Source organism: Siphateles boraxobius, unplaced genomic scaffold (assembly GCF_051911475.1).
Source record: "Siphateles boraxobius isolate OS27281-9 unplaced genomic scaffold, OSU_SipBor_1 55, whole genome shotgun sequence".
NCBI lineage: Eukaryota > Metazoa > Chordata > Actinopteri > Cypriniformes > Leuciscidae > Siphateles > Siphateles boraxobius.
In genome coordinates, this window is record NW_027509181.1 from 285001 (window position 1) to 296920 (window position 11920).

At 45.3% G+C, this 11920-nt stretch overlaps 2 long non-coding RNA genes across 2 annotated transcripts in view; both read left to right on the top strand.

Moving 5' to 3' along the window:
* The window catches only part of LOC143714538 (uncharacterized), a 14885-nt gene extending 6826 nt beyond the window's left edge, over positions 1-8059 (top strand). Inside the window, exon 2 of the long non-coding RNA XR_013195525.1 lies at positions 7833-8059. This is a non-coding gene — a long non-coding RNA (uncharacterized LOC143714538). The remainder of the gene's footprint in view (positions 1-7832) is intronic.
* Positions 8060-11047: 2988 nt separating this feature from the next.
* Positions 11048-11532, top strand: LOC143714540 (uncharacterized). Its single transcript, XR_013195526.1, has 3 exons — positions 11048-11104; positions 11216-11277; positions 11363-11532. It is a non-coding gene; the product is annotated as an uncharacterized LOC143714540 (long non-coding RNA).
* The last annotated feature ends 388 nt before the right edge of the window (positions 11533-11920 follow it).

The window sequence follows — 11920 nt, forward strand, 5'->3', positions numbered from 1 at the left end:
GACACAAAATAGACTCACGGAAAATGCGTGTGTCATGCACTGAGCCAGGCCATTTGGAATCCAAGCTTGTGATCATGCATTCATGATCACAAGTCATCTGCAGATGAAATGTACAGTAAATCATTGTCCTATCTGTTAGTTACTATTTATTTAAAGATTGATCTCAATGCAAATAAAAATAATTTCACATAGGGTATAGTAGCCCTACCTGAACATTAAGGCTGTGAAAGGACTTTCTGTTCACATAATCTGCCTCATGTTCTCCTAGAGCTGTGGAGATTGCAACATGTGTGCAGTCTATTGCTCCTATGACTCTAGAGAATCCTATCATAGGAATTAAACCTATATATTTAAAACATTTCTTAACAGGTAGCTACTGCAGACTTTTGTATAATAGATTTCCAAGTGTGAATTTTTTTTTTTTGAAGAAAAAAAAAATTTGTGTGAAAGGCTACATTTGTTCATGTGATGTCACCCTATCAATATATCTTACCGGCAATTTTATAAAAGCCCTCTTTTATGGACATGGTGGATAAATGTCCAGGGAACACAATGAAGCTATTTATGTACCCCTGCAGAGCGAGGACCACCTTGCGAATTGTTCGACAGACCGTGTTTTTCCCTAGATTCTCTGCATCACCGACCGCATACAAGTATGTACCACTTGCAAAAAAACGCAACGCAATACATACCATTTGCGGTACATTAAGTGCATGGCTTCGACGAGTAACATTTGTTATGTGCGGCTCAAGAAGTTCGCAAAGATAAGACATTCCTTCCGCTGAAAATCTGTATCTTTCATACAAGTAAATATCAGGAAAGTCAAAGGGATTTTGTCTGTCCCTATAAACTCTTTCTCTACGAAGTGCTCGTCTAACAATTTGCGCGGAGATGTCCACGGGATTTGGGAGAAAAGGTGAAGCCATTGCAACAGAGAACAGACGCTGGGAATCAGTTACGTCACCTATATGTTTCTTTGCTCACAGCTGATTGGTCAAACTTCAGTCTGAGCTCTCGAATCCAGAACTTAACCTGCCCCGGAGCAGGCTAGCCGTGCAGCGTAAGATACCATGGCAACGAACCCCGATTAAAGCCGAGCTGCTTTCATAGTACCTAAAACCCAGAGTTGGCGGAAACTAAGCTGAAACATAGCTGGCTAGCCACCTAAACCGGCTTCATGGTACAGGCCCCAGCTCTGTCATAGGCTCATTGAATGCATTGTTTGTGTGTGTGTGTGTGTGTGTGTGTGTGTGTGTGTGTGTGTGTGTGTGTGTGTGTGTGTGTGTGAGAGAGAGAGAGAGAGAGAGAGAGGGTGATGAGCCAGATGGAGGATTGGATCATACCAAAAAACATGGTCAGACATTAGCCCAGCTCTGTCATAGGCTCATTGAATGCATTGTTTGTGTGTGTGTGTGTGTGTGTGTGTGTGTGTGTGTGTGTGTGTGTGTGTGTGTGTGTATGAGTGTGAGTTTTTGCCATGATGAGAATGTTGTACAGGATCAGCCCTTCATTTGTGTGTATGTTAGATATGCATTGTATTGGATCTATTAATTTATTTTTACAAAAAAACAAGAAGAATGCTCTAAATTACAGTTTTTCCCATTCATTTCTATGGGTGCCCATTTTTGACCCAAATACAGGATTAAGGAGTTTTTTTTTTCACCCACTTAACATTGTAGAATTGAGTCAAAAAAATTTGTGTGTGTTCAGGAGGCAAACTTAGGAAAAGTAGCCAAGTCTTGTACCGCTCAGATCAAGGGAAGTATTTAAAAAAAAAAAAAATCAAAACTATTTTGCCCACATTTGTCCAGGTTACGGTTTTAGTCTATTCTCTCCTTTTTAGGTTGAGAATTTTTCTCTGTCTTTTTAATTACCTTATTACTCCTAATTTTTCTTGAGTTTTCTGTTTTGTTCTTACGGTCTTCTATTACTTTAACTCTTTCTGCGGGAGTCATATCTTCCCACTTTTCTGCTGGAATAAAGCCTGTCTTTTGTGGGGTTCCCAAGCTCTTTTTCCCCCCTGGTTGTTTATGCATTGTTTTCCTTGCTGTGTTAAAAATCTGCCTATTTCCAGAAAAATTATGTACTTTCCTTGTTTCGCTCTGGAATCCTTCGTCATTCTTTTTAAACCCCTCATGCTTATTTATTTGAAATCTAGTATTTTTAAATTTCTTTTTGATCTGTAGTCCTTGATTTTGTTTATTTTGCGGTGCCATTTTCTTTATTGCTTTCACGTGCCTTGAACTAAGATCATATTCAGCTAATTTTTCTTCTATCTTTTCCCTGGTCGCATTGTTTAACAGAGTAACCAAGCCATGTCCGCCTGGAATTCTCCTACCTACTTGTCTTAATAGTGGAACTTTTTCAGCATTAGGAATCTCCTGTTCCCTATCAGGGAACTCGAGCTGCGTGACAACGCTTTGGGAACGCCCCTGCGTGAGTGCGTCATGAAGCACGTAAGAAATCAGTCCAATGGCGAGACGGAACGTCATAGGCAGGTGACGTCATCGACCAGGAAACTATATAAGCACCCCAAAACACAAGCACGTCAGCTTCTCAGTCTTCAGCAAGCGCTCTGTGTGTGGATATATCAGTCTGTGTCTCAAAGTGTTTTTGTCTGTCCTTAGAAATTGCTAGGCAGGAGTTTTTCACATACAAAAAAACTATAAAGAGACGATATATATATATATAATATGGCGAGCGAACAGCAGTTCAGAAAGTGTGTTCATCCCTGCCCACGTTATATCACGGGTGGGGACACTCACGATCTGTGTGTTGTTTGTATGGGAGTGCAGCATGCCCAGTCAGCTCTCGAGGGAGCTGGTTGCGAGCATTGCGAGCGTATGTCAATGAAAACGCTCCGCTCCCGCCGAGCCCTCTTCGAGGAGAGTGGTTCGGTGCGCGCTCCCCGCGGTTCGGGTCCCGCTGCCGCCGAGGCATAGCGGAGGGTTCAATCGTGGGGATCGCAAATGGATCTATTAGCGGGGATTGAGACGGGCTCTGCCTTATCTCAGCCTTTACCTGGTAGATCCAGTGCCTCAGATCCGGGTGTCGAAGCACGCGCTGCGGTTTCTTCCCCCCAGGCTGAGGCACCATCACTTCAATTATCCAGTTCTGAGGATCTGGATGTTGAAAGTATTGATACAGCAGAGACTGGGGACTCGTCACTTCAGTCTCCTGCTAGTGAGGAGCTTATGGAGGTGCTCACTCGTGCTGGATGACCAGTGTCATCCAGAATATTTAGCCAGCAAACATCTGTTTATTCAAATATTTCTGGGGCTAAGAATTATGGTTATGGGGCGATGCCTAAGGCTGAAGAAACGCTAGCGAGCCATCTATCTCCAGATATGGCATCGTCATTTAAGGCATTGCCCACAAAGCCATTAAGAAATACCTCGGCTTTGGTGGGCAAAGCTTACTCGGCGGCAGGTCAAGCGGCAGCGTGCTTACATACCATGTCGATATTACAAGCATATCAAGCAGACCTATTAAAAGATATGAGTGAGGGGGATGAAATTAGTGCTGACGTAATTCGAGAATTACGTCAGGCAGTAGATCTATCTCTCCGTGCCACCAAGGAGACGGCCAAATCAGTGGGCCGTTCTATGGCAGCCATGGTGGCAACGGAGAGACACTTATGGTTGAATTTATCCAACATGAAAGAAAAGGAAAAATCTTTTCTCCTGGACGCCCGCTTTCAACTGCTGACCTCTTCGGTGACTCAGTGAATTCGGTCATCGAGAGGTTTCAGGAAGAGAAAAAGCAGGCGGCGGCGCTCCAGAAATTTCTCCCCCTCCGTGTTCATGTCTCCGGTGCTGCTGGGCGGGAGCAGCCCCGGCCGTCGAGTAGCTCCTCACACCGGGCGCAACAGAAAAGGAGTGTCGCGTCTCGTGCTCCTCCCCAGCAAGACTGGGCCGAGGCGCGGTGCTCTCAGACGGTGCTCTTCCAGGGGCAAGGCCGATCTGAGGACGGTTATTGTCGCCAGGAAGGCTTCGTCGAAGAAGAAGCCCTGACGCCAGAAATGTCAGGGTACTGAGGGTGGTCCCCACCAAGAGAGAAAGGTGTTCGCCGCAGTACACAGCGCCCGTTCTCTCTCGGTGCCCTCAGGGGCCCGTTCTGCCAACCCCACCTGCGTGCTGGGGCGTAGACGGTCCCAGCGAGCGCTTTCCCGAGGGACGCTCACCCGCTCTGAGGAGCGGTTTAGAGTGGTCAGACCAGTTGTTCCCTGCCGGTGCGTCGTTACAGGGCACTGTGTCTGCCACTCAAAATATTCCAGAGGCCAGTCTCGAGAGACTGGTACCCTTAGTAGAATTTTTGGCAGAGTGGAAAAGCCTTACAAATGTATCTCATTGGGTCCTGCAGACTATTGAGAAGGGGTACGCGATTCAGTTCAGATCACGCCCGCCTCGCTTCAGAGGGGTTCTGCCCACAGTGGTGGGCCCCGAGCAGGCTCTGGTTATGGAACAGGAGGTGAAAACTCTCCTGCTGAAGGAGGCTATTGAACGAGTTCTTCCTCCCAGCAGAGAGTTGGGTTATTACAGCCGATATTGCATCGTTCCAAAAAAGGATGGGGGGTTGCGTCCAATTTTAGATCTGTGCCTGTTAAATCGCTCAGTAGGGAAGCTCAAATTCAAAATGCTTACTCTCAAGCAGATCGTGTCACAGATCAGGTCCGAGGACTGGTTTGTCACGGTAGATCTAAAGGACGCGTACTTCCGCATTTCCATCCTTCCACAACACAGGAAGTTCCTGAGGTTCGCTTTCGGGGGCGAAGCGTACCAGTATCGGGTTCTTCCGTTCGGCCTAGCACTGTCTCCCCGAACTTTCACGAAATGTATGGATGCAGCTCTGGCTCCGCTGCGACTCCAGGGCATCCGCATTTTAAACTATATCGACGATTGGTTGATTCTGGCTCAATCGGAGCATCAGGCGATTCGGCATCGAGATGTCGTTCTCGCCCATATCAAAAAGTTGGGGTTGAGGCTCAACACCAAGAAGAGTGTGCTTTCTCCAGTACAGAGGACCACTTTTCTGGGCGTGGTTTGGGATTCGACGACGATGCAGGCACGTCTGTCTCCTGCTCGTATAGCTTCGATTCTCTTAGCCGTCAAACAGGCAAAGCTAAGCCAGTCACTCACTGTAAAGGAATATCAGAGGGTTCTGGGTCTGATGGCAGCAGCGTCCAACGTTATACCTTGCGGCCTGCTGTACATGAGACCACTGCAGTGGTGGCTCAGGACCAAGGGGTTCTCCCCGAGGGGAAACCCGCTCCGCAAGATCAGGGTCACGCGACGGTGTCTCCGTGCTCTGGCTATGTGGAAAGAACCTTGGTTCCTGTCCCTTGGTCCTGTGTTGGGGGCTCCATGTCGTCGTGTAACACTAACGACGGACGCCTCTCTCACAGGCTGGGGGGTGATCATGAGTGGTCGCTCGGCCCAGGGTCTGTGGCAGGACCATCATCTTCATTGGCACATAAATTGTCTAGAAATGATGGCGGTGTTTCAGGCTCTGAAACACTTCCCCCCAGACCTGAGAGGTCACCATGTTCTTGTCCGGTCAGACAACACATCGGTGGTCTCTTATATAAGCCATCAGGGGGGTCTGCGTTCGCGCCCTTTATACAAGCTGGCTCGCCAGATCCTTCTATGGTCCCAGGGGTAGCTTCTTTCACTGAGGGCGATTTATATCCCGGGGTATTTGAATCAGGGGGCAGACATCCTGTCGAGGCAGGGGCTGAGGCCCGAGGAGTGGAGACTCCACCCCGAGGTGGTGGAGCTCCTATGGAAACATTTCGGTCGTGCCGAGGTAGACCTATTTGCATCCAGGGAAACATAACTCTGCCAACTGTGGTTTTCCCTAAGTCCTCCAGCCCCTCTGGGGTTGGGCGCGATGGTACAGGAGTGGCCGAGGTCACGCCTGTACGCATTTCCCCCGATTGCTCTGCTCCCAGGAGTTCTGGAGAGGGTTCGCCGGGACGGGGTCAGTCTACTGTTGGTAGCCCCGTACTGGTCGGCCCGAGTTTGGTTTGCGGACCTAATTTCTCTCCTCGACGGCTCTCCTCTGGAGATTCCGATGAGGAGGGACCTTCTCTCTCAGGCGAGCGGGTCGATACTTCACTCCCGCCCAGATCTATGGAGGTTGTGGGCTTGGCCTCTGAGGGGGCCCAGCTCATAGAATTTGGTCTCTCGACTGAGGTCGTGGAGACCATCCTCCACTCCAGAGCTCCGGCCACTAGGAAATTATATGCCTTGAGGTGGAAAATGTTCACATCTTGGTGTGGAGAACACCAGCTGGACCCAGTTAACTGCCCAGTGGGTGCAGTGCTGGAATTCCTTCAGGAGCGTTTCTCCACAGGGTTACCCCACTCCACACTGAAGGTGTATGTGGCGGCCTTATCTGCTTACCACGTCCCTTTGAGTGGTGCTTCTCTCGGGAGCACCCACTTGTAACCCGTTTCCTTCGTGGCATTCTGAGGCTGAGGCCAGCAGTTCGCACGAGGGTGCCGACCTGGGACCTGGCGGTTGTTCTAGAAGGTCTCTCTCTAGCACCGTTCGAGCCCATTGAAGAAGTTTCGGAGAAATTCCTCACTCTTAACACTATCTTTCTTCTGGCTATATCTTCATTAAAAAGAATAGGAGATATCCAAGCTCTGTCTGTCTATCCCTCGTGCTTGGAATTTGCACCAGGCATGGTGAAGGCCTCCTCCCTAGGCCGGGATACGTTCCCAAGGTACCAACCAATGTGGTCAGGCCTATTGTACTGCAGGCTTTCTGTCCTCCTCCATTTCTGACGTCAGACCAAGAGAAACTAAATCTGCTTTGCCCTGTTAGGGCCCTAGATGCATACATCCACAGAGCTGCCCTGTGGAGAAAGAGTGAACAGCTATTCATTTGCTTTGGACCCCCTAAGAAGGGCTGTCCAGTATCTAAGCAGAGGTTGAGCAAGTGGGTGGTCGAGGCCATCTCACTTGCCTATGAGTCTGCCGGTCAGCCTTCTCCTTTGGCTGTCCGGGCTCATTCAACCAGGAGTATGGCTGCCTCTAAGGCTATCCTGTCAGGAGTATCAATCCAGGATGTTTGTGATGCGGCAGGCTGGTCCTCACCGCACACATTCGTGAAGTTTTATCATCTCGACTTCAGCTCCACTCCAGGGGCGCAGGTGCTTTCGTCCGATAGGATGATAGATAGGATGACCAAAGCAGGTTTGCACAAGCCTCATAGCGGCATCCCGACTCAGTTGTGCGTTTTCTGCTGCTTTCATTATCCGGTCTGCATATGCACTCGGCTCTTCATGCAATTTTTTATTTCCTACTTGCTTCCTTACTGCTTCTGTAAGCTGTAATTCCAGCAGCTTTGCTTGTACGCTAGTCTGATTTTCCTCAACCTCTTGAGGAGGCATAAATCCTAATTGTGTGGACGGAGTTGTAAATACAGGAGTTTCTGGTCTAATTCTAACTGTTTTTCTAGGCTCTGTAATTTCTCTCTCCCAGTCTTCCGCCTCCTTAGACCGTTCATTTCTTTTTATTGCTTTCCTAGTTTTTAATTTTTCCATCTCTTTTTGCAGACTTTTAATTTCCGATTTCAGTGACATTACCACTTGGTCTAGTTATTTAACTACTTTCCTATTATATTCATATCCTTCTTGAAACAATGTTTGCTTCCCTGTTTTAGACCATCCTTCTGTCCGAGGATTCTCTGGGCAGATGGGGAAGCGGCTTGCTGACCTCATTTGTCCGTAAGTCAAGCTTCTATGTTTGACAATTTTCTGACACTTCGGAAACTCTTCAACTTCGGACTCTGCTTCACCCTGTTGTACTTCTCTCACCCCTACAGGTACATTTCATTGAGGGGCCGATGGCTGAGAGGGTCCTGGCTGGTTCTCCTCCTCCCTTTTTTCAAGAATGTTTTCTAGTTCTTCTTGATTTATATTAGTCATTAATAAATTTATGGTTAACTGACCTTCTTGGGATATATCTGTAATTCCCGATATTATTCCTTCTATTACTGACGTTACTGGATGTTTAAACTGCCCGGTTCCCATTAAAGTCATATGTATTTGATCTTCTTTTCTATTTAGTGTTTCTCTTATTACTGCTGCTGTTACTGTCCTGGCTTCCAGCCAGGAGCGTTCCGCACTACACAGCTCTTCCCTGCAATCTGTCATTACCGTATGCGCCACGTAACTCCACTGAGGAAGCCCAGTTGTTACTCTCACTGTTGCTGCATTTTGGGGTCCCAGTATAGCTCTCATATTTTCTATCTCCTGTATTGCTTGAATACCTAGTTTACTAAAAATTGCCCCTTCTGTTCCAGATCCAGCTGTCATTTGTTTATTTCCATTTAGCATTACAACACCCCCTGCTGTCTGTCTCTAATAAGCAGTCTTATTCTGCCTATCTCTAGCTTGTATGATTCTGGGGTAGGTGTGTATTGATGGGCAACTGTAATAACACTTTCCTGGTCATCATCTTCATTTACCGGTATTGTAAAGTGGATTTCTTCCGTTTGTTCAAAGTCATTCATACCAAGCTGATATCTCTTTACTTTTTCCATGTCTGGTATTGCTCCTTTTTCTCTTTTTAGTGCTTTACCTACCATATCAAAAATCTCTATTTTGCCTTCATCTCGTTTGCTAATAGTTTTTATTATATTTCCGCTTCTGGGGTTTTACACTGTAATTGTATTTTACAGTTTAGATTTTTCCCTAATTCTTGCATCCATTGCAATACTGCTAGACCTACTTCACTTTCCTCAAATTTTCCTGCTTTCAGTCCTTCTTTGGACGGAAGCCTTAGGAGTATTTCTCCTGGTTCCATCTCTTAGACTGATGATCGTCTCTGCCTGCATGGCTATCTTTTGCCATTCTAGTACACGAGAATCACCCCATGTATATGCTTGTATAAAAATATTGCTGGATTTTTTCTGGGCTTTTGCTGCCCTATCTTAGCCTCTTTGGTAACTCTTTACCTTATTTTTTATGTGCACATTTAACCCTTTCTGGGTTTCCTTTAAATAATCTTTTCTAGATTATTTCTTCCTGACTATATTTCTCTAGTCGCCTTTTATTTGGTGATTTATCGTTCCTTCTTATCCTTAAGCATATCCACGCACACGCGATTTAGCAGGCGCTTAACTGTTCAATTCTGGCCAGTAATTGAACAATTAAAGCCCCAAGTTGGGCGCCATGTTTTACGGTGTGTGCTTTAACCTTACACCTTTAAAAGTATTATTTATTATCATCAGGTTAGGTAGAGTAAGTCAAATCTGACTTAAATCATAAGCGTTCAAATGGCACTTACAACTTGTTCAGAAGACTTCTCTGTGGTTTAGTTCTTGCTCAAGGTTTATTAACAACAATACTGGTAGACAATTTCTTGCAATTAGTATAATAGTTATTTATTAATATTCCAAAAATAAAAGTTAAACCAAAACTAATAGCAAAGTTACAATATACAGCAAGGTCTAAATCAAAGGTACAATCAGCTGGGTTTCTGGCGTCGAGAGATACCGCTAAATCAGTATCTGCCTGTTCAGTCTTCTCATACATGCTCTCTACTCTAAGTTACTTAATATAAACATCTACTACTTTTATAAGGTTAAGTATACATGCATAGTAATTGGTATTATTTTTTGTATATAATTTCCAATACATTTTCATGCAGCATTACTACTTGGGTTACATAAAAGTACTACTAAACAAAACAGACATTAATCAAGACAGAGTAATTTCAAATAATCATCTTCATTAACAGTGGCCACCACTAAGGGGCCAGGTTCCCTAACCCTTCCCCACGAAGTGCCTAAAGTGCCACCTAAGTGCCTATTCTTCATCAATATGTCCACGGAGTGCCTAAAGTGCCACCTAACAGCCTATTCTTCATCAATATGTCCACGAAATGCCTACAGTGCCACCTAAGTGCCTATTCTTCATCATTATGTCCACGAAGTGCCTAAAGTGCCACCTAACTGCCTATTCTTCATCATTATGTCCACGAACAGCCTAAAGTGCCACCTAACAGCCTATTCTTCATCAATATGTCCACGAACAGCCTAAAGTGCCACCTAACAGCCTATTCTTCATCATTATGTCCACGAACAGCCTAAACTGCCACCTAACTGCCTATTCTTCATCACTATGTCCACAAACAGCCTAAAGTGCCACCTAACAAGCCTAAAAAAATTCCCTGTGCTCTAGGGACGTGGGGACCCTAGGCTACCAGGATGCGAAGTTTGGGGCCCCTCGGACCCCCGGGGGCCGAACAGTAGCCGAGGACACGTGTAACTTATTGCATGCGTTTTCATAGGTGGTTCGTGGACAGTGTACCAAAAGGTCCGTTTGGCAGGGGTCAAAAGGTCGAAGGGGATCCAAATTTGACACGGTGGTAGTCCAGGGGCCCCCGGTTCAGGATCCTGGGTTTCAAGTCAAGTCAAGTCATCCTCATTTATATAGCGCTTTTAACAATGTAGATTGTTTATCTCTGTAAAGCAGCTTTCACTGCGTCAAAAGGGGTGTATACGGGAGAATTCAGACAATGAATACGCCCGCTAAATATGCTGTTTGGCAGGGATCTTTGGAACTTTGTTATGCGTACCTGTAAATGCACGCAAAGGCCCGATAACAGGAACTTGTCTGACCACATGCTGTTAGTTGATGGCTTGGCTTTGTAAATGCTAATTTGTTTTGGGACTGGCAGCTCAAGATTGCCCCTATTCCCCTGCCCCCCTCATTAGTATTCAGGAAAGGTGGGCTGATAAGTGCTTTACATTGTCAATCTACAACAAAGACCGTAGACCCTGAAAAGCAGTTTGTATCTGCGTGTCCTCTGCTCTTCAAGATGGCTTGCAAAAGATCGCTGGAGTTTTACGGAGAGCAGAGTAGAGATGTTACTCTTTTACGTCGGGACAATGTGGCTATTCAAACTCCGAGTCCGAACGAAAACAGACTGGTGTATATGGTAAATGCAAGTTTGAAGAGGATATTTGAAAAGCTGGAGACGATGGACAAGACGTTGGATAAGATGGAGGCTGACATCAATGAGCTCAAAGACGCAAAAGAGGAGCCTGCTTCAAAGAAATTAAAGAGAGCTGGGAATAATTCTGTTGCGGTAAGTTATTTTCTGACCGTCACAAACATTTGGTGGTGTCCGCTTAACTTCGTGTGCTTTATTTATTAATGTATTTGAATTGAGCCCTCATACTATGTTGGATGTTTACAGGAAGCTGTACGGAGATTGCACAATGGGGAAAACAACATACACAAATATGACCCACAGACAAGGTATATCTTTAAAACTATTGTTTCATAACAGTCCTTTCTTCTAAATTATATTTTTAATCAACCTTCTTTAATTACTGCTCCACAGTCTATCCTCCCCCCACAACCTCGAGGTCACAACCTATCTTTATAATGGCGTCTCCATGGCTGTACTGGACGTAGATCCTGCTGTTGTTAAAGGTAAGTCACAAGAGAATGTCCCAAGGCTACAACTATTTAACTGTATAGATTAGTTAGTTATAAATAAACACATTCTCCCCCCTCACTATCTTCCTCTCTCTAACATCCTGCAAGACTTATTTTGAAACTGTTAGAAGGGGTTACAGGATGGCCCAAGATGAAAACGAAGACAAGATGGAGGACAGCAGGATCATTGTGCGCATGAGACAAAGATAAAGAAGAGTAAGTGTAAATAAATATAAATCTCAGTAAAAGACTCAGCCTGGGAGAGGCTCCCATCCCAACCAATTTGATATTTTCAGTGGTTTAATTACTTTTTTCCCTCCTATTTTGCAGCTGCTGAGCATATTATTCTAAATATTATTCTATAGTATAATTTGAATATTCTGTTGTTTTTTTATATATAGTATTATTTATATTATAAAGTATAATTTATAGATTGTATTATATATAATTCTATATAGTT